This window comes from Pristis pectinata, chromosome 34 (assembly GCF_009764475.1).
Source record: "Pristis pectinata isolate sPriPec2 chromosome 34, sPriPec2.1.pri, whole genome shotgun sequence".
NCBI lineage: Eukaryota > Metazoa > Chordata > Chondrichthyes > Rhinopristiformes > Pristidae > Pristis > Pristis pectinata.
The window spans coordinates 6,050,107-6,073,011 of record NC_067438.1 but is presented as its reverse complement, the minus strand read 5'-3'; the positions used below and the strand labels follow the sequence as shown (position 1 = coordinate 6,073,011).

Genomic DNA, 22,905 nt, shown 5'->3' with positions numbered 1-22,905 from the left:
GCACGCACACACACACACACACACACACACACACACACACACAACCCAAAATGCCCACAGACAGTGCACATACAGAAAAGCAAACATACACACACACACACCCTCATAACTTTACAAAACACTGGTTAGACCACACCTGGTGCACTGTGTGCAGTTCTGGATGCTACACGATAGGGAGGATGTGACATGCTGGACAATATGCAGAGTAGATTCACCAGCATGTTGCCTGGATTGGAGGACTTTAGTTATGGGGAGAGATTGGATATACTGGGCTTGTTTTCCCTGGAGCAAAGGAGGCTGAGGGGTATCCTGACAGAGGTATCTGAAATTATGAGAGGCACAGATAGGGTAGGTAGTCAGAATCTTTTTTCCCCATGGTAGGGGAATCAAAAACATGACTGTGTAGAAAAAGGAGTTTTAAAGGGGATCTGAGGGGGAAGTTGTTTACACAGAGAGTGGTTGGTATCTGGAGGAGGTGGTGGTGGAATCAGATACAATTATTACATTTAAGACACATGTAGACAGACACTTAAATAGGCAAGGTGTAGAAGGGTACACACCTAACGTGGACAAATGGGATTAGTGTAGGTGGGCATAAAGGTCGGCGTGGACATCGTGGGCCAGAGGGTCTGTTTCTGTGTTGTACGACTCTATGACTTTGACTCACTTATGGAAACAAACACTCAAAAATAGTCTCTCTCACACACACACACACACACATGCAAAAATATACACGCATAAAAATACACATTCATACGTAGACACTGTCAGAGGCATCCATGCACAAACACGGAAATAAACACATACACACACACACACACACACAGATTTGCCTACTCACCAAAACACACATACACATGACACACACACAGATACACATGAAGGTGCACACAGACACACTCGTAGTCACACACTTACACACACACACATTCATTGAAGCGAACATACAAAAGTACCCTCACTTTCACACACATACACAGTTTCACACACATAGAAGCAAAAATACAGAGATAGCCTCACTTACACACACACACACACACCCACACACACACCCACTTACACCCACACGCACACACACAGAGTTTCAGACACGTAGATAGAAGCAAAAATAGAGATAGCCTCACTTACACACACACACCCACCCACACACACACACCCACCCACCCACCCACACACACACACACACACACACACACACACACACACAGAGTTTCAGACACATAGATAGAAGCAAAAATACAGAGATAGCCTCAATTACACACACAGTCTTACACCCTCACACACACACTTACACCCTCACACACACACACACACGCACATACTCTGGGGCATTAAGTATGGGATGTAAGGACCGGAGGGCAGTACTGTTGGTTGGAAGCTCTGTTGGCCTAGGGTGTGAATCACTGCTGGCATCAGGCATCTGGTCTGCTCTTACATTAACCTGCCTGCCGAGAGGCAGTGTGTCAGGTCTGGGCTCTTCCCCTTCCATCACGGAGCCTCTGGAGGGCACAGATTAAATTCCTGCAGTGTGGTGATCTCCAGCGCTGGGGCTGGTCGGGGGTGGGGGGGGGGGGGGGGTGGTCAGAGGCTGTTTACACACTGTGGGAGGACTGAATGGGATCATTTCTATTTCTGTCGGGAGCCTGAGGCGACAGAGGTTCCGGCAGCTCGGTGCCTGATTCACACTGGCACAGACAACATCTTGGCTCTGTTCACCCTGCCAAAGGCCAACCCGAATGTCCGCAGCCCCGGGCTGTTCCACATCCAATCACCTGCTTCGTAAAGTGAAGTGGCTGCTGAAGCATGCACAGCAAGATCCCACAAAGAGTTGGTGAGCAGATTAACCTGTTGGCTGGGACCTAGAAATGGGCAGCTGTTACTGGGGGGAATGAGAGAGAGAGAGGGACTGAGAAACGGGGTGGGAGGGGGGAAGAGGCATAGAGAGAGAGGGGGGGACTGGGAACACACAGACAGACTGAGGGAAATGGAGACTGAGAGACAGAGAGAGAGACTCCCTGGACTTGCACATTCACCTGAAGGGTCCAATGGTTCAACAGCTCTCTGGAGAGGTGACAGTGTGGCTGGGGTGTCAGCTGAGAACTGGGGGTTCAAGTCTCTCGAGCGGGATTTGAACTTTCTCAACCGCAGACAAGAAGGAGACCACCCGGGTTCAATACAAACTCGAAGCAGACTTGCCTTCATCTTAACCCTGGTTATGGCACACTGGGGCTGAAGGGAACTTGTCAGATTAAAATTAAATTAGTAGATTTAGAACCACAGCCTTGCCTGATGTGGGACCCAAACCCAGACCGTGCCTCACATCTTGCACACCCAATCCGTCCAGCAGAAATGCAGGAAAAGACCTCGCATGCAGCAAATGCATGTGTGCTGCTGAGGAAGAGAGCAGTAATACCAAGCAGACCAGCTGGGCTGGATAAAGTGTGAAGCAAGACAAGGGTGCTCAGAACCCGAACTTGACTCAAACCTGAAGGTTAGATCAGAATACCCACCTAACGACCCAACTGGAACCCAGCCCTGGTGTCTTAGGTATTGTGAATCTGCTGTAGCCATGGACCGCAGGCTCTGGAGGAGAGGGGTTTTTACACCTTCCTGGGCTCATGGGCAAGAAGGAAGCTTGATCTATACACCTTTCAGAGGGCATGCATTTCAAGTGAGAGGGGGTAAGTTCAAAGATGTAAGGGGCAGACTTCCCATGACAGGTGTGGAGGCTTTGGAGAGGGTGCAGAAGAGGTTCACCAGGATGCTGCCTGGATTAGAGGGCATGTGCTATAAGGAGAGGCTTGACAAACTTGGGTTGTTTTCTCTGGAGCAGCAGAGGCTGAGGGGAGGCCTGACACAGGTTTATAAGAGGCATAGATAGAGTAGACAGCCAGTATCTTTTTCCCAAGGTCGAAATGTCTAAGACTAGAGGGTGTGCATTTAATGTGAGAGGGGGTAAGTTCAAAGGGGATGTGCGGGGCAAGTTTTTTTACATGGAGAGCGGTGGGTGCCTGAAATGCACTGCCAGGGGCAGTGGTGGAGGCAGATACGATAGAGGTGTTTAAGAGGCTCTTAGATAGGCTCATGACTGTGCAGAGAATAGAGGGATATGGACCATGTGCAGGCAGAAGAGATTAGTTTAATTAGGCATTTAATTACTAGCATAGTTAGTTCAGTACAACATGGTGCGCCAAAGGGCCTGTTCCTGTGCTGTACTGTTCTATGTTCTATGTTCCTGAGATCATGGACAAGAAGGGGGTTTGACCTGTACATCTTCCGGGTTCATGGACACTACCTAGAGATGTCTGGAGTTGTTCCGTGCAGTTGGACTTTGCCGCACTGCCTATCCTTGGTATAAAAGTTCCTTTGGGAAAACACCCTTTGACTATTGGTCATTTTTCAAGAATTCCTGGGATTTTCTAGGACGGGGAGGACCCTTGCTCGGGTGGAGATCAGGGGATCCTGTTGTTGTCTCCCAGTTGGCTGGGTGTACCATTCCACGGCACGCAAGCTGGGAATGTGGTCAAAGGAGTTTTCCCGTAGGAACTTTCCTCCCAAGGACGGCAAAGTCCGGCTGCACGGAACAAGGGGCTGGAGTCACATAGATGTGAACCCAAGGAGAGTGACCATCAAATCCTGTACCCCTCCCCGTTCCCCTCCACCTCGCCAGTCCACTCCCCTCCACTGCAACCTCAGACAGGACCTGTGGAATCAAGTCACCTACCGTAAATTCTGGTGCATAAATCGCACCTGTCTATAAGTCAATCCCCCAAACCGTAGAACCATTGCCTCATCCCACTGCCCAGCTCTTGTCGGCTTTCAGGAGAACACCTCTTCATGATTTTTTATAAATGACTTGGATGAGGATGTGGAAGAGTGGGTTAGCAAGCTTGCAGATGATACGAAGGTTGGTGGTTGTGGATAGTGTAGAAGGTTGCTGTAGATTACAACAGGATAGTGATAGAATGCAGAGCTGGGCTGAGAAGTGGCAGATGGAGTTCAACCCGGATAAGTGTGAAGTGATACACTTCGGGAGATTGAATTTGAAGGCAGAATACAAGGGTAATGGCAGGACTCTTAGCAGTGTGGAGGAACAAAGGGATCTTGGGGTCCACGTCCATAGATCCCTCAAGGCTGCCACGTAGGTTGATAGGGTTGTTAAGATGGTGTATGGAGTGTTGGCCTTCATTAGTCGGGATATTGAGTTCAAGAGCCGTGAGGTGATGTTGCAGCTCTAAGGAACTCTGGTCAGACCGCACTTGGAGTGTTGTGTTCAGTTCTGGTTGCCTCATTATAGGAAGGATGTGGAAGCTTTAGAGAGGGTGCAGAGGAGATTTACCAGGATGCTGCCTGGATTGGAGAGCATGTCTTATGAGGATAGGTTGAGCGAGCTAGGGCATTTCTCTTTGGAGAGAAGGAGGATGAGAGGTGATTTGATAGAGGTGTACAAGATGATAAGAGGCATAGATCGAGTGGACAGTCAGAGACTTTTTCCCAGGGCGACAATGGCTAACATGAGGGGACATAATTTTAAGGAAGGTATAAGGGGGATGTCAGGGTTAAGTATTTTACACAGAGAGTGGTGGGTGCATGGAACCCACTGCCGGCAGAGGTTGTGGGGGCAGATACATTAGGGACATTTGAGACTCTTTGATAGACACATGAATGAATGAGAAATAGTGGGCTATGTGGGAGGGAAGGGTTAGATAGATCTTGGAGCAGGATTAAATGTCAGCACAACATTGTGGGCCGAAGGGCCTGTACTGTGCTGTAGTGTTCTATGTTCTACGTTCTCCTGCATTTAGAAAACATTTAATTCCCCCCATCACCAGTAGGCTTTGGTTATTATTTGTTATATTTTACAATTTAATTTCTTCTGTAAAGGGAGAACAAACATCAAATCCCAGACATCGGTTGGCAGTGTTTTGACAAACAGAATTCAGATTATACCAAGCCTAACTTTATTAAACGTACAGTCCAGTGTATAATTCATACCAATGTATAGGTCACACTCATGTATAAGATGAACTAGAGTATAAGCCGCACCCTCGCCTTATTAGCCCCTTCCAAAAATAGCCAGGATGTAGACTTGTATATTAGTTTATACAGTAACTGAAAAGGTTCCAAATGGGGGGCTAGGGGGAGCGAGATGGGGGTCAGATAGTGGGGAGAGGGTAGACCCTGAACTTGGACAGGAAAGGTTTAGTGGGATGTGGGCCAAGCGTGGGTAAATGGGTCTAGCTTGGATGGGGCATCTTGGTCTGCATGGATCAGTTGGGCTGAAAGGCCTGTTTCCGCGCTGTATGACTCTACAAAAGGCATTGTTGACTGGGGAACTTGAAGGATGGTGGAATTTCACATCTGAGCCATGGATGAATCTCAGAGCCCGTCACCATATTGCCATGTTTCCTTATGACATAGAAAGAGGCCGTTCAGCCCATCGAGTCTATGCCGGCTCTCAGCGCAATCCCATTCCCCCACTGATTTTCCCCTGTAACCTATTCTCTCCACATTCCCGTCAACTCCCCCCAGATTCTACCACTCACCCATATACTCGGGGCAAGATACAATGGACAATTAACCCACCAACCTGCACATCTTTGGGATGAGGGAGGAAACCGGAGCTCCTGGGGGGGGGAAACCCATGCGGTCACAGGGAGAACGTGCAAACTCCACACACAGACAGCCCTGGAGGTCAGGATTGAACCTTTCAAGAGTTTCAAGGAAGGTTGGGATGGACTCTGTCTATACCTCTCACTGCCTTGATGAAGCAGCCAGCATAATCAAAGACCCCACCCACCCGGGTCATTCTCTCTTCTCCCCTCTCCCATCAGGCAGAAGTTAAAGGAGCCTGAGGGCACGTACCACCAGGCTCAAGAACAACTTCTATCCCACTGTGATAAGACTATTGAATGGTTCCCCTATACCATGAGGTGGACTCTGACCTCACAATCTACCTTGTTTCACCTTGCACCTTATTGTCTACCTGCACTGCACTTTCTCTATGGATGTGACACTTTACTCTGTATTCTGTTATTGTTTTACCCTGTACTACCTCAAGGTACTGTGTAATGAATTGATCTGTACAAATGGTATGCAAGACAAGTTTTTCACTGTACCTCGGTACAAGTGACAATAATAAACCAATACCAATATGCCACTGAAACTCGTCCATCATCCATTCCCTCCCTCTCCCACCGCACCCTCCCCCCCCCCCCACACACACACACACCCCAACTTGGCTTCACTCCCTAACTCTTAATACTCCAAACTAGCTCTTTATTGCGTTTCATTGGCAACCGTGGCCTCTTTATACGGGTGAGAGATTTCTTTCACCGTCTGTGCCCGCCGACAACATCCTCAAACAAAACTGGAAGGTCAGTGTCCCTGCACCAGAGGAGATCGTTCTTTCCCCACTCCCCTCAGCCTCCAAAACACCTCAATTGGATCTGCCTCTCTTCTCTGTTGGAGCGAACGAAATCTGGCTGTACCTCTCAACCCCACTCTCAGTCTGGTTCTCCCTAACTTCAACTCTCATCCTTCACATCCAGACTGACCGAACTCAGCAAAAACAGGGCACCCCCCACCCCACCCCACCCCACCACACCACCACCCCTACCGCACATGTTTTGAATCAACCCCCAACTCCCCTCCGGCCTCCAATCTCTCCTTTGCTTTATCTCTCTCTCTCTTTCCCTCTCTCTCTCTCTCTCTCTCTCTCCCACACACACTCTCTCTCTCTCTCTCTCTCTCTCTCTCTCTCTCTCTCTCTCTCTCTCTCTCTCTCGCTTTCTCTCTCTCATTCTGGCTCTCTCTCCCTCTCTCTCACACACACACTCTGGCTCTCTCTCTCTCTCTGTCTCTCTCTTGCTCTCTCTCCCTCTCTCACACACACACTGGCTCTCTCTCTCTCTATCTCTCCCCCCCCCTCTCTCTCTCTCTTTCTCTCCCCCGCCCACCCCTCCCTCTGTCTCAAACACGGAGGGATAAATTTACCACAGGGGGCAGTACTAAACGAGGAATGTGTTACTGACAGGTCCCAGTAAGATTAACCAGAACAGCTGCTTGAGAAAAGACATTGACCATCGCTGGAGCCGCTTTTTGACTTTTCTTGGAACGTCATAATAATCAGCAAAGTCATTCGCAACTAGAATGTTTTTGTGTGTTGTGTGGGAAGTTGAACACAAAGGTAAGGAAGGATTATTCTTCATTTACACACGGCATTGGCGTGCGATCACATCTGGTGTACTGTGTCGGTTCCTGAAGGGATTTACCAAATGCATTGGAAATAGTTCGGAGGAGGTTTACCAGGACTATACCTGGAGTGGGAAGTTGCCTTTACGAGGAAGGGTTGAAATTAGAAGACTGAGAGGCGACCTTGAGGGTCTTGAATCTTTGGAACTCTCTTTTTCAAAGGGCGGTGGAAGCAGAGTCTTTGAATATACTTAGGGAAGAGGTGGATCGATTCTTGAAAAGTAAGGAGGCGAAAGGTTACTGGGGTAAGAAGGGATGCGGAATTGAGGTTACATTCAGAGGAGCCGTGACCTATTGAATGGCGGGGTAGGATCGAGGGGCTGGGTGGCCTCCTCCTGCTCCTAATTTGCACGGACTTGGATAAACACGGAAGGTTGGCCTGGCTGGAACTTGTTCTCAGCGGGATTCCGGTTGTGATCGAGGTGCTGTAGCTGGTGGTGAGAGGTTGGGGATGGGGAACGGTTGGGGATCTTTCCTCCAGCAAGCTGTGGCTCGGGATTGATCCTGGGAGAATCCAGGAAACTGGGAATCATGGCCGATATTTGCAGAACAGAAGGATGGCCGTTCACTCCCTACCCTTCCACTCCCCTTCCTCTCATCCCGTCCCTCTCCACTCCGCTCTCCTCCCCTCCCTTCCACCCCTCCACTCTCCTCCTCTCCTCTCCCTCCCTTCCCCTCCCCTCTACCCCCTCCACCCCTCTCCCTCTACCCCCTCCACCCCTCTCCCTCTACCCCCTCCACCCCTCTCCCTCTACCCCCTCCACCCCTCTCCCTCTACCCCCTCCACCCCTCTCCCTCTACCCCCTCCACCCCTCTCCCTCTACCCTCTTTCCCTCCACCCCTCTCCCTCCCCTCTTTTCCTCCACCCCCTCCCTCCCCTCTTCACCTCTTTCCCTCCACCCCCTCTCCCTCTAATCCGCTCTTTCCCTCCACCCCTCTCCCTCTACTGCCTCCACTCCCCCTTCCCTCCACCCCACTCCCCTCCATTACCCTCACCTCCCCTCTCCTATCCTTTGTTTCCCTCTGTCCTCCCCTCGTTTCCACGCCCTTCACTCGCCCTCCCCGCTAACCCACTCCCTTCCCCTCACTCCCCAACCCTTCCACTGCCTCCACACTATCTTGTTCATTCCCCTCCACCCCACACTCACAACCTGTTTCCACTCCTGTGCACGGCAAGCATCCTGTGCACAGCAAGATCCCACAGTGACATTAGGAAAAGTCCAACTGCTCGCCATCTCCCCGGATAAACAAAGGTCCCCCAGAACATCAGAAAATGTTGGGGGGTGGTGGTGGGGGGGGGGGGAAGTGGTGTGTGGGACGTTCCTTCCCCCTCTCACCCCCTGCCGCCACTTTACGAGACAGCGGCTGAAGGGTGTTCGGACACCTCCCGCTCCTTCTCCCCCCTACACCCCCCACCCAGCCCCACATCCCACCGCACCACCACCCCACCCCCACCACCCCTCCACCATCCCTTTCCTCACACACCCGACCGCCCAACCCACCCCCAACCATCCCACCCAACCACTCCCACCCCTCACACTCCCACTACCACTCACCCCACCCCCACCCTCACCATAGACCATGGTAGCAGGCTCTTCCCTCGTCCGCTTCCCCGCCCTTGGGGCCAGGATATTCTGAGCTCCCCGGCTAACGCTCTGGCGACGAATGGGTTAACGCCGAGCCTCGCATTAATTCCAGATTAGTCCTTGACGATGCTGTCGAGTAACACGGGCGTCCCACAGGACCCGACGAAGGTAATCGATGGAGACTGTACCTCGGGGCCGAGATTGTGTTTGTAATGGCTGCTGATTCACCAATATTCCCGGGCGTCTCCAGATTGATTGCAATTGAATCGGCCAGACAGAGGGTTGTGCTCGTAAATCTGGTCACCTCCTCTGCTCCCCCACCTCTCCCAAGAAAACAGGCCGACAGTTCCCAGCAGTGGAGATCACTCGGCAGGTTGCCCCCTTGGAAAGGTTTGGGTTGGGGAGGGAGGGAGGGAGGGAGGGAGGGGGGGGGGGGCTCCTCACTGTCCCTGTAACTCCCTGCCAGGCTTCCAACCCTCCTTCAAGGAAGGTTGTTAACGTGTTGTTAACGTTCAGAGGTTTGCCGGACCAACACCTGGACTGGCCAGTTGTACAGGCGTGTGCCCGCTGGCGTTGGAAAGCGTCGCAATCGAAACATCACAGATCCCGAAGGGGTCCAGGCAGGGTGTGGAGGGGATGTTTCCCCTTGTTGGCACCGTTCAAAAATAACGGGTCGCCTCTTTACGGCAGATATAAGGCAAGATTCTCTCCCAGAGGGTCGGGAGTGTTCGGAACCCTCTCAGAGTCATGGAGTCACACAGCTCGGATGATTTTCTCCTCTATTTGTCCCTTTACTTGCCCCTTTACCGCTGTCTCAGCCAGCACCACCCACCGCTTGTGTCATAGAACACTACAGCACAGTACAGACCCTTCGGCCCACAGCGTTGTGCTGACATTTTATCCTGCGCTAAGATCTATCTAACCCTTCCCTCCCACATAGCCCCTTATTTTTCTGTCATTCATGTGTCCATCTAAGAGTCTCTTAAATGTCCCTAATGTATCTGCCCCCACAGCCTCTGCTGGCAGTGCGTTCCACGCACCCACCGCTCTCTGTGGAAAAAACTTACTCCTGACATCCCCCTTATACCTTCCTCCAATCACCTTAACATTATGTCCCCTCGTGTTAGCCATTGTCCCCCGGGAAAAAGTCTCTGACTGTCCACTCGATCTATGCCTCTTATCATCTTGTACACCTCTATCAAATCACCTCTCATCCTTCTTCCCTCCCTCCTTGTCATCCAGTCTCTCTGCCCCGGTCACCCTAACAAACACCCTCCCTTTCTTTCTCCCCTCTCCAATCCCCAAACCCAACCCCAATTTAAAGCCGCTTACGTCTCTGACTTTGCAAGCTGAAACCTCAGCTCTTCTCGTCCTTGCACCAGCGCTGCCTCTTCCATTTTTATTTCAGGTTTCCGGCATCTGCGTCATCTTGCCTTTGACTTTCACCAAAACAAAAGCCACCTTGGAGTCAAGCAGAATAGCCGCTGGCAGTTTAGGGATTACCCTTCACGTTGTTGTTCGTGGAATCTTGCTGTCTATGAACTGTTGCGGCAGGGACTCGTGGCCTTGTAGTGATCCCTGTTCTCCTGTATGCTGTGGAGACCTGAACTGCCTCTGGCTGGTATCTCAAGACACCACCAACTCTCTCTGTGAAATTTTCCACAAGCACTGTCACCACAAGCGAACCATAGAGTCATACAGCACGGAAACAGGCCCTTCGGTCCAACTAGTCCATGCCGACCAAGATGCCCATCCAAGCTAGTCCCATTTGCCAGCGTTTGGCCCATAACCTTCTAAACCTTTCCTATCCATGTACCTGTCCAATTGTCTTTTAAAAGTTGATAATGTACCTGCCTCACTTCCTCTGGCAGCTCATTTCACATACGGACCACCTTTTGTGTGTAAACACAAGCGTTGCGCCTAAAGTTCCCTCTAACCTTAAACCTATGCCCTCTAGTTCTTGATTCTCCAACCCAGAGTGCATTCACCCTACCTACGCCCCTCATGATATTATGCACCTCAATAAGATCACCCCTGACACTCCAAGGAGACGTCCTCTTCCTCCAAAGGGCGATGGAAGCAGAGCCTGTGAATATTTGACGGAGATAGAGAGCAGGGGGAGGTGAGGAAGGAATACAGAATCCCGATCCTATTGAATGGTGGGTGATCGGTTGTCAAGTAAGTCCAACCCGGACCCCAGTCAGTACCATCTCCTAGCAACGCCCGGAGAGGACAGGGAGTGGCTCGCTGACATGTGATGCCGGCCCCCTTCCTGGATCGATCCAGGAGGTTGAAAGGGTTGGTACTGAAGGGGTGGGCTCAGATACTGTGCATCGAGACACCGCTGCAAGCTTGTGTTTGAGGAGAGGAGGAGGAGGAGGGGAGGTGGACTCGGGAGGGGTGGGGGGGGTGGGGTGGGGAAGGAATGTTCCAAAACTCATTTATTCCCGATTCCCTCTTATCCGAAAATCTATCGCTCTCTGTCTTAAATGTATACAGTGACCAAGCCTCCTGGGTCGATAAATTCTAAAGATTCATCTCTCCCTCCGGATGAAGAGATTGCACTCCACGTCTGTGCTGAGTGGCCGGCCCCTTGTTCTGAGACTGTGACCCTGAGTTCTAGACACCCCACAGCCATGGGGAGACACTGTCCCTGCATCCGTTCTGAACCCGTTCACAGTGGTTGAATGGTAAGTATTGGTCCAAGAGGTCAGGCAGCATCTGCGTTGAGAACACGTGAACGCCACACACACACACACACACACACACACACACACACACACACACACACACACACACACAGCACCGGAGGTTGGGATCGAACCCGGTTCTCTGGAGCTGTGAGGCGTTGAGACAGAGACTCTACACCCTACCATCCTGGGACAACTCAGCAATAACACGTGTGTTATCTTCTCACTGATTTGGTATTGGTGTTAATATATTATTGCACGTGTACCGAGATACATTGAAAAGCTTTTGTTTCCGTGCCATCCAGACAGATAATACCATACATAAGTACACTGGGGAAGTAAAAAGAAAAACAGAATGCAGAATATAGCGTTACAGTTACAGAGAAAGTGCAGTGCAGGTAGACAATGTGCAAAGGGCCACGACCAGGTAGTTTGAGAGATCAAGAGTTCATCTATCGTGTATGAGAGGTCCGTTCAAGAGTCTGAAAACAGCAGGATAGAAGCTGTCCTTGAGCCTGGTGGTACATGCCTTAAAACCTTTGCATCTTCTGTCCAGTGGGAGGGGGGGAAGAAGAGAGAATGGGTCTTTATTATGTTAGCTGCTTTCCGGAGGCAGCGGGAAGTGTAGACAGAGTCCATGGAGGGGAGGCTGGTGTGTGTGATGGACTGGGCTCTCTTGCTGTGTACAAAACACTGCAGTGGCTTTCTGGGAACGTTTCTCACTACGAGGCCCTTCAGGCCGTTGTGTATCCATTCTATCTCCCAGCAGAACAAACCCATGCTCTCCCTCAGGTACACTACAATTTCCCCGTTGCTTTTTTTGCCACCCACCTATAACCTAAAGCCGGCCAATTGACCCACCAGTGCTTCTCTGGGAACACCCGGGGGGAAACGGGTGAACACGAAAACGCCACACGCACACACGCACACACAGCACCAGAGGTCTGGATCGACCCCAGGTCTCTTGAGCTATGAGTCAGCGACTCCGCCCGTTGCGCCACCGTGCCGACTCCTGGCGTGGCGTGTGTGAAGGTTGTTTAAACAAATTCAAGCCCTTTTTCTTGGAAGAGGGCTGGAGCCGTTTCTTCCCGATTTAAGGCACAGAGTGAAAGCCTCTAATGTCGGGCGTGTTCCCGGGAGCAGGAGAGCGGAGGATCAGTCAGCAATGCCGCAGGAGAGGGGTGTATGCTCTGCCCGCATCTGTCAGGGCAGATCCCAGTCTCTGTAATTAACCCTTGTCTCAGGGCCACCGCAGATCCTCCCATTAACCCCTTCCTTTCCGAAGGGGTGTTGCCCCCATCACGTCTCTCCCCATAGTGACATACTCCCGGAGCCCGGCTTTGTCACTGCAGGGACATTGAAACAGGAGGATCTTTGGTGAGCTCCTGTGGTCTACGTTATATAGTTAGCTGTGGCATATTGGTATACCTATTGCTTCGGAATCAGAAGGTTGCTGGTTTGCATCCCACCCCAGCAACACGAGCACAGGAGAAAATGAGTTTGTGGTACCCAGGGAGTGCTGCACTACCAAAGGTGCCGTCTTTCCAGTTATACTGTAACCCTGCGTGCTGGAAGCTTGGTTCACTTGGAAACTCGTCCAAGAGTCCCCTCTAAGCTAGTCCCATTCGCCCGCGTTTGACCTTCCTCTTACTCTGGCAGGTGCATACCCAACATTTAAAAGTTTATACACATATTTCCATATGTGTACAACTCTCTGTGTGGGGAAAAAGTTGCCCCTCAGGTTCCTATAAATCTCTTCCCTCTCACCCTAAATCTATTCTAATTCTTGGTTCCCCAACCCTGGGGAAAAAAGACTGAGTGCATTCACCCTATCTATGCCCCTCATGATTTTATACACCACTGTGAATATCTGTCTGCACTTCTCGCTGCCTTGGTAAAGCAGCCGATGTAATCAAAGATCCCACCCACCCCAGACATTCTCTCTTCTTTGACCCTCCTATCGGGCAGAAGATGCAAAAGCCTGGAAGCACCTACTGCCAGGCTCAAGGACAGCTTCTATCCCGCTGTTATAAGACTATTGAACAGTTCCCTAGTACAATAAGATGGACTTTTGACCTCACAATCTACCTCGTCATGGCCATTGCACCTTATTGTCTGCCTGCACTGCACTTTCTCTGTAACTGTAACACTATATTCTGCATTCTGTTATTGCTTTTTCCTTGAACTACCTCGATGTACTGATGTGATGAAATGAATTGTACGGATGGCATGCAAAACAAAGATCTTCACTGTACCTCGGTACATGTGACAATAATAAATCAATTACCAATTACCCCTCATTCTCCTACGCCCTAATGAATAAAGTCCCAAACTGCTCAACCTCTCTCCATAACTCAGTCCCTTGAGTCCCAGCAAATCTCCTCTGCACTCTTTCCAATTTAATGGAATATTTCCAATATTCCTATACATTGTTTGTTGGAGGTGGATCTATATTCTTTGGATTTTAGAAGAATTAGGGGTGATTTTGTTGAAAGATATAAGATCCTTAGGAGCTACGAGCAGACAGATGTGTAGATGTTACCACTAGTGGGAGAGTCTAGAATAAGGGGACATAGTTACAAGGAGCCATTCAAAACTGAGGTTTGAAGGAACTTCTCATGGAGAATGGGGAATCTCTGGAATTCTCTTCCCCTGAGGGTTGTGGAGGCTGGATCATTGGGGGGTATTTATAGAGGAGGTAGATACATTTTTGATAGATCATGGAATTGAGGGCTCTGGGGAACTGGCACAGAGGAGGAGATGAGGCCTGGGACAGATCAGCCACGATAACACTGAATGGCAAGGCAGGCTTTGAGGGGTCGAGTGGCCCTCTCCTGCTCCCATTTTCTTACGTTCAATATTTAACAATTAAAAACAGTTCATTATTGCCACGCGGTTTGTGGGAGCTTGTTGTGTGCCTTACGAATGCGACCACACTTTGAAAATACTTCGTTGGTTTCTTCGGGACATCTCGAAAGGGATGGGAAAGGAGTTATGGGAGTGCAAACTTGGCTCACTTTCATTGGCCCAGGCTTAATGTCAGAGAGGAACGTTACAGCAAAGTGGTTACTGGGATTGCTCTGAGAGTTGCATAGACTTGATTTGGCCAAATGGCCTCTTTCTTCATCATGAGAAAATATAATAAATATACAGAAACACTTCAATAATCCGGCACACTTGGCACTTTAGTGGTGCCAGACAGGCAAACCTCCAGGATTATTGGATGGTATTTCCATTAATACCAGAGTGGATTTATAATTATTTTTTAGATGCTACACAGTATTATAATAAATTCTGCAGCGGACCTTGGAAGTTTCAGGGGAGGGTGGGAACGAGGGTCCTGGTGAGTTTCAAGAGAGGGAAGGGATTTTGGACCCAGTGTGTTTCAGAGGAGTGCAGGAACTGGGACGCCGCTGAGTTTCAGGAGAGGGTGTGGGTTTCAGAGGAGTGCAAGAACTGGGGCCCCACTGAGTCTTGGGGGAGTGTGGGAACTGGGGCCCTGGTGAGTTTCAAGGGAGAGCAGGACCTAGGGCCCTGGTGAGTTTTGGGGAGTGCAGGAACTTTGGACCCAGTGAGTTTCAGGGGAGGGAGGGAACTGGGGACCCAGTGAGTTTTGGGGAGTGCAGGGAACCTCGGCCCCCAGTGAATTTCAGAGCAGGACAAGAACTGTGACTCTGGTGAGTTTCAGGGCAGGCAGGGAACTAGGGACCCAGGTGAATTTCAGAGGAGGAAGGGAACTGGGGCCCTGGTAAGATTCAGGGGCATGTGGGAACTGGTGCCTTGGTGAGTTTTGGGGCAACACAGGAACAACGGCCCCGGTGAATTTAAAGGAAATGCAGCAAATATCAGCTGGTGAACTATATTGCCAAACTACTGGGATTTTCCAAACCATCAGGTGGGGAATTATCAAAGTTTTACTTACACATTTTGTGAAATGTGTTACTGAACTCAAAGGGTGTGTGGCTGGTGATGAGGTGTCTGGAGGGCTCTACTTGGCACCTGAAGTGGAAGGTGTGGTGGCTCACTGAGAGAAGGCTCATGAAGCAGCTCTGTCGCACACAAAACTACTCGTGTGTGTCTGCCACGCCTTCCACTTAGATCCATTCTCCCAGGCCCTTGTGTTGGTCTACCTCTAACAAGCAGGGAAGAAACAAAACCAAGAATGAACAACGTGCTCCCTTGGTGGGGGAATCCAGAACTTGGCAAAAGTGTCAGGATAACAACGCCAATAGATATTTTGGTGTCAAGGATTAGTCCATGAAACTGGAGCTGAGGTCAAAGATCAGCCATGATCTTGACTGGAGGCATAAGAGACTGCCAACACTGGAACCCGGATCAAAAAACACTCTGCTGGAAGAACTCATCGAGTCAAGCAGCATCTGTGGGAGGAAAGGAATTGTCGATGTTTCGGGATGAAACTGTCCATCAGGACTGATGCAGGGTTTCAACCTGAAACGTCGACAATTCCTTTCCTCCCATAGATTCTGCTCGGCCTGATCAGTTCTTCCAGCAGATTGTTTGTCGATCTTGACTGGTGAAGCAGGCATGAGGGGCCAAATGGCCTAATCCTATTTCCTGGGTGGGGTGCCTACTTCGAGACAAGGAGAAGTCTCTTATCAGAGTGATGTGAATCTTGGGAACTCTCTCTCTGTCCTGGAGGCTGAGGTGTTTCAGACATCAGAACAGGAACTAAGGTGGAGCAGAGATCAAAATTCAGGTTGGCCCTGATTTTATCGGACAGGAGGGCAGTCTCGAGGGGCCGAGTGGCCTCTCTCTCTGCTCCCAGAATGAAAGCATTTCTCCTCCGCTCCCCTGCCACCAGATTCAGAAGCCATGGTGATGGATTTGGTTAGGTTTAACTCTCTCAAGATCTCTCCCTCATCTTGACAGCTTGGATTACATTATCTTTTAGTGTAAGAAAAGCATCCCTAACATGTCCAAAATCGCCTGTTTGCAACCGTCCAAGAATTCAAGGGTGCCAGTTAAAAACCAAAATTGGATCGGGATCATGGGAGTCATTGGGCTATTCAAAAGTACCTTCCTTGGAGTTTATAGAGGAATTGGGTAGGACGTGTGTTGTGATTTAACATGCTCCAGGTATGTTGTTTTGAAGTGGATGAACCTGTTAAGGTGAAGACTGATTTTGCGATGCAGTGTAGTTACTGCCCTTGCAAGTCTACACCTGCTCCTCTTCAGGGAACACATACTTCTGCAAGGTTGCAGATGGAACACAGCTCAGCCCTGTGTGTGTGTGTCCCTGCACAGCCACGCCATCTTCTTGCAGCTACCGTCGGGCAGGAGGTACAGAAGCCTGAAGTCCCACACCACCAGGTTCAGGAACAGCTACTTCCCTTCAACCATTCAGCTCTTGAACCAACCTGCACAACCCTAATCACTACCTCAGTACAGCAACACTATGACCGCTTTGATCACTTTGCACTTAAATGGACTTTGCTTTTTTGTTCTAATTGTGTTCTTTCTTGTGAAAATTGTGTATAATTTATGTTTAATTTGTGTTTTTCTTGTGAATGGTGCGTCTCTGATGCTATGTGCCTGTGATGCTGCTGCAAGTAAGACTTTCATTGAACCTGTGCGTACATGTACTTGTGCATGTGACAATAAACACAACTTTGACTTTGACCAGGAGGATTAAAAGGAATTGTTTGGAGCCCTGGCAACTGATCCCATTGTCATTTTACCTGTTCCAATGGATGAGCCGTCCTTTGTATCCTGCTTCTTCCGCTCTAGGCAGTCCCATGGGATCGGGGGGGGGGGGGGGGCGGCGGTGGGGGTGACTGGCTCCCACTCTTGTTCTGCGTAGCCAGTGTTTGAACCTCAGACTCTTCCACGGGTGGGGCAGGAGGTGCCTGATGGGACGGGCAGGCGGGGAGATGGTGAGGTGGTTCAGTCCTTCCGCTGCTTCCACAGGACTTCTCACAGAGTCATAGAGAGATACAGCATGGAAACAGGCCTTTCAGACCATGAAGTCAAAGTTGAGTTTATTGTCGTACACACAAGTACAAGTGTGCACAGGTGCAATGAAATACCTACTTGCTGCAGCATCACAGGCACATAGCACCAGGTAAGCCGAAAAACATGAATGAAACATAAATTATACAAGAAAGAACACAATTAGAACAAAAAGAAAGTCCATTGCAGTGCAAAATGTTCATAGTGTTGCTGTACTGAGGTAGTGATTAGGGTCATGCAGTTTGTTCAAGAACCGAATGGTTGAAGGGAAGTAACTGTTCTTGAACCTGGCAGTGTGGGACTTCAGGCTTCTGTACCTCCTGCACTTTAGAAGTCATGGTGAGAGAATGACCTGGCCTGCCTCACGGTGCCAACTAACGTTGGACTTCGAAGCTGGGGACATTGGCTTGGATGAGGACATTGACACTGGTTCCTGAAAGTGGCATCAAAGGTAGACAGGGTGGTGAAGAAGCCGTTTGGCATGCTGGCCTTCTTCAGTCAGGGCACTGAGTACAGGAGTTGGGACATTATGTTGCAGTTGTGCAAGACATTGGTGAGGCTTGCACTTGGAGTATTCTGTACAGTTTTGATTACCCTGTTCTAGGAAAGATGTCATTAAGCTGGAAATTGTGCAAAGAATAATTATGGGAATATTGCCAGGACTCGAGGGCCTTAATTATAGGAAGAGGTTGGGCAGGTTAGGAATTTATTCCTTGGAGCGTAGAAGACTGAGGGGTGACCTTATAGAGGTGTATAAAGTTATGAGGGGCATAGATAGGGTGAATGCACAGGTCTTTTTCCCAGGGAAAGGGAATCAAAAACTAGGGGGCACAGGTTTAAGGTGAGAGGTGAAAGATTTGAGGTGAAACTTCTTCAGGGAGAGGAAGGTGCATCTATGGAACGAGCTGCCAGAGGAAGTGGTTGAGGCAGGTACATTAACAACATTTAAAACACATATGGAGAAGTACGTGGATAGGAAAGGTTTAGAGGGATAATGGGCCAAATGCAGGCAAATGGGGCTAGTTCAGATGGCATCTTGGTCAGCACAGGCTAGTTGGGCAGAAGGGCCTATTTCCATGCTGTATAACTCCATGACTATCGTTCACTTGTGGTGACAGTGCGTGTGGAAGATTTTACAGAGAGAGTTGGTGGTGTCTCTCCAGTGCCTTGAGATACCAGCCAGAGGCAGTTCAGGTCTCCACAGCATCCAAGAGAGCAGGGATCACTGCTAGACCATGAGTCCCTGCCGCAACAGTGCATAGACAGCAAGATCCCACAAACAACAACGTGAAGGGTAATCCCTAAATTGCCAGCAGCTATTCTGCTTGGCTCTAAGGTGGCTTTTGTTTTGGTGAAAGTCAAAGTCAAGGTGACGCAGATGCCAGAAACCTGAAATAAAAATGAAAGAGGCAGCGCTGGTGGAACGACGAGGAGAGCTGAGATTTCAGCTTGGAAAGTCAGAGACGTAACCGGCTTTAAGGTATAGAGAAAGGGCTTGGGTAGGGGGCTGGAGAGGGGAGAATGAAAGGGAAGGTCTTTGGTATTGGTATTGTTTATTATTGTCACTCGTACCGAGGTACAGTGAAAAACTTGTCTTGCATACTGATCGTACAGGTCAATTCATTACACAGTGCAGTTACATTGGGTTAGTACAGTGTGCATTGATGTAGTACAGGTAAAAACAATAACAGTACAGAGTAAAGTGTCACAGCTACAGAGAAAGTACAGTGCAATAAGGTGCAAGGTCACAACAAGGTAGATCATGAGGTAGAGCGGGGCAGAGAGATTGGATGACACAAGTGGTGGGTGGTGCTGGCTGAGAGAGCAAGAGCGCGGTAAAGGGGTAAGTAGAGGAACAAATAGAGGAGTAAATCATCCAAAGCACGAGTGGAAATAATGAGCGCCTGAAATCTGAAGTGATAAAGTACTCAAAATCCCAGTTTTCTGAGATTGCCGAAGTCATTGTTGAGCCCAGGAGGTTGCAACGTGCCCAGTCAGAAGGTGAGGTGCTGTAGCAGCTTACACGGAGCGATGCTGGAATGGTGTAACAGGCTCAGGATCAGCAGTGGGCAGAGATTTCGAGGTTCCACTTTTGGATGGATGAAGGGATCTCAGCAAGGCCATCCCCAATCTGCATTTTGAACACATTTATGGCATAGAAAGAGGCCATTCATCCCATCTCATCTACGCTGGCTCCCAGTGGTGCAACCCCATCCAGCCCCCCCTTACTTCTCTGCGCCTTTCAAATCATTGGCTTTCACATGTCCTTCACTTTAATTCTTCTGCAACTCACCCACACACTGGGGGTAATTTACAGCAGCCAATTAGCAGACCAACCCCCACGCCTTTGGGATGTGGGAGGGAACAAGAGCACCTGGGGGGGAACCCACACAGGGAGAATGTACAAACTCCACAGGGACAGACAGCACCGGAGGTCGGAATCGAACCCAGGTCGTTGGAACTGCAAGGCAGCAGGCTTACCCACTGCACCACCCGTCACTGTGACAGAGACTGAGTTGATGTTTCAGGTGGAAACCCTGCATCAGGACTGCTGGACTTAACTGCCCGATTGTAGGTATCTCAATTCCAGTGGTGAGATTTCAGATTGCACCTCCAGAATGTGTGAAAATGGAAAAAAGTACTGCAGATGCTGGAAATCTGAAATAAAGCAGAAAATGCTGGAAACACTCAGCAGGTCAGGCAGCGTCTGAGGAGTGAGAAACAGAGTTATTTCAGGTCGAAGACCCTTCATAAGAGGTGAGAAAGAGAGAAAACAAGTTCGTGTTATGTAACAGAGAGGATGAGAAAGTGATGGATAGGACAAAGGGAATCTCTGTCAAAGGGTGAGGCCAGGGTTGTCATGGGGATAAGCTGCCAATGAGTTATAGAGTCATACAGCACAGAAGCAGACCCTTGGGCCCATTGTGTCCATGCCGACCATCAAGTGCCCAAGTTATCTGGTTGCTAGGTTAATGAGGGGGCACAAGCGAAGGAACGTAAATGTTGTGATATACAGAGCTGTAGAAAATGCCCATCAGGTCAGGCGGTGCTGGTGGAGAGAGGGAAAATGGAGTCAATATTGCAGATGGATGAGGTACAGCAGAACTGGCCAATTGTAATACAAACATAAAGGCCAAGTATCAGCAGTTATTGAATTGAATATTGAGTCTGGAAGGCTGCGAGGTGCCCAGGTAGAAGAGGTGCTGTTCCTCAAGTTTGCATTGGGCCTCATTATAACAGTGCCGTAGACTGATAGGTGGGAGTGGGAGGGGGATGGAGAAATAATGTAAAGAAAAGTTGATTCAATAGAAGTATTGTCAGCAAACAAAGCAATGGTTAAACACTCTGAGACTGGGTGTTCGGCAGGTTCAAGCAGCGGGAAGCCTCCCGGAGACTTGTTGAAGGACAAACCTGACAGATAAATGAAAGCTCATTGACAGACCAGTAATAAGCTTCGCTCGGTGCATATCAGGCTTTTTGTGGAACCCAGGGCAGATCCAGACCTGTTTGTGGTATTTAGTCATCGAGTAAATGTTGGCACCTTGACTCAAAGCGTTTGGAAGGTTGTCAAAAGTGTTTGGCTTGTCAGCCGCTCTTGTCTGTGAGAGGCTGCTCCTTGCATACGGGCACCTTCCCAGATGGAATGTTCTCGGGATCATACTGACTGCCACTTTATTCCCTCCTGTACGCACTCTGCACTCTCATCTCAGATCCAAGGCTTCCCCTCCTCTGTTTCCAGCCCCTCGTTCATCCCTGGCTTTAATAGCTCGACTCCATGTTCTCAGGAGCCTGAGTCCCAGACTCTCTAATTCCCTGTCCCAACCTTTCCATCTCCCGTTCCTCATAAAGCCTCCTCTTCGGGTCACTTGCTCCTCATAATACTCCATCCGACCCTGGAGGGTCAAATTAGGATTGGTTAGCACTTCCATGATGCACCTCAGAGCACCTTAGAATGTTAGAGCCACTATATGAATGCAAGCTGTTGTTGTTAGAGAAAGAAAGGACTACAGATGCTGGAATCTAGATGATGCAGGCGGTCAACATTTTGGGTCAGGACCCTTCTTCAGGACTGAAGACAGGAAAAGGGGAAGCCCAATATTTCAGAGGGAAAAGCAGAGCAGTGATAGGTGGACAAAAGAGGGGAGGCGGGGTGGACACAGGGTGGTGATAGGTAGATGCAGGTAAGAGATAGCGTTAGGCAGGTGCGGGGGAGGAGGGGAGAGCAGATCCACTGGGGGATGGGTCAAAGGGAAGGAGAGAGAGGGGAAAAGGGGTAGAAAAAGTGAGATAGGCTAGGAAAGGGAAGAAGCATGGTTGGGTGGGGGTTTGTGGGGAAGGGGGGTGGGGATTACTAAGTGGGAGAATTCAATGTTCCTGCCGTTAGGCTGCAAGGTTCCAAGATGGAAAGTGAGGTGCTGTTCTTCCAGTTTGCACTTGGAATTCTCCTGGCAGTGGAGGAGGCCGAGGACTGACATATCAGTGATAGTGTGGGAGAGGGAGTTGAAGTGATTGGCAACGGGGAGGTGCAGATTGTGATTATGGACAGACTGCAGGTGTTTCGCAGGTGTGACCTCTTCCCTCCTATATATTGGGCTTCCCCTTTTCCTATCTTCAGTCCTAAAGAAGGGTCCTGACCCGAAACGTTGACCGCCTGCTTTTCTCCACAGATGCTGCCTGACCTGCTGAGTTCCTCCAGCATCATAGTGTTTTTCAAGTTGTTGTTGTCTGGGTCAGACTTGGCAGTAGATTGGTTAAAGGCTTTAGCACAGTGTGAAAGCCTAGTATTTGCTGCATTGTCTGTGTGACACTGGGAGGGTATTGTCAAAAAAACACACAGCCCGGAAACAGGCCCTTAGGCCCACAGAATCCGTACTGACCATCAACCTGAATAAAACATATATGATCCTGGAGGCTTCTGACAGGATGGATGTGGAGAGGAAGCTTCCTCTTCTGGGAAATCTGGAATCAAAGGGGTCAAAGTCATAGGGTCATAGAATAATACAGCACGGAAACAGGCCCTTTGGCCCAACTTGTCAATGCTGACTATGGTGCTCACCAAGCTCGTCCATTTGCCCGCATTTGGCCCATACCCCTCCATACCTTTCCTATCCATGTACTTATCCAACTGTCTTTTAAATGTTGTTAATGTACCTGCCTCAACCACTTCCTCTGGCAGCTTGTTCCATATACTGACCACACCCTGGGGAGAAACATTGCCCCTCAGTTTCCTATTAAATTGCTCCCCTCTCACCTTAAACTTGTGCCCTTTAGTTTTTTAATTCCCCTACCCTGGGAAAAAGACAGTGTGCATTCACTCTATCTGTACCCCTCATGACATTATACACTTCTGTAAGGTCACCACTCAATCTCCTAGGTTCGAAGGAATAAAGTCCCAACCTGCCCAA

At 49.6% G+C, this 22,905-nt stretch overlaps 1 protein-coding gene across 4 annotated transcripts in view; it reads left to right on the top strand.

The window, feature by feature from the left end:
* LOC127586119 (discoidin domain-containing receptor 2-like) overlaps window positions 1–22,905 on the top strand; it is a 119,972-nt gene that overhangs the window by 8,341 nt on the left and 88,726 nt on the right. For 2 of the 4 annotated variants that reach the window (XM_052043967.1, XM_052043970.1), the window contains exons 2-3: window positions 7,037–7,189; window positions 11,340–11,530. The exons of 1 other annotated variant lie outside the window; for it this stretch is intronic. The gene's annotated coding sequence lies outside the window, so the exon portion shown is untranslated. The remainder of the gene's footprint in view (window positions 1–7,036; window positions 7,190–11,339; window positions 11,531–22,905) is intronic. One more of the 4 variants, XM_052043966.1, reaches the window with a different exon arrangement.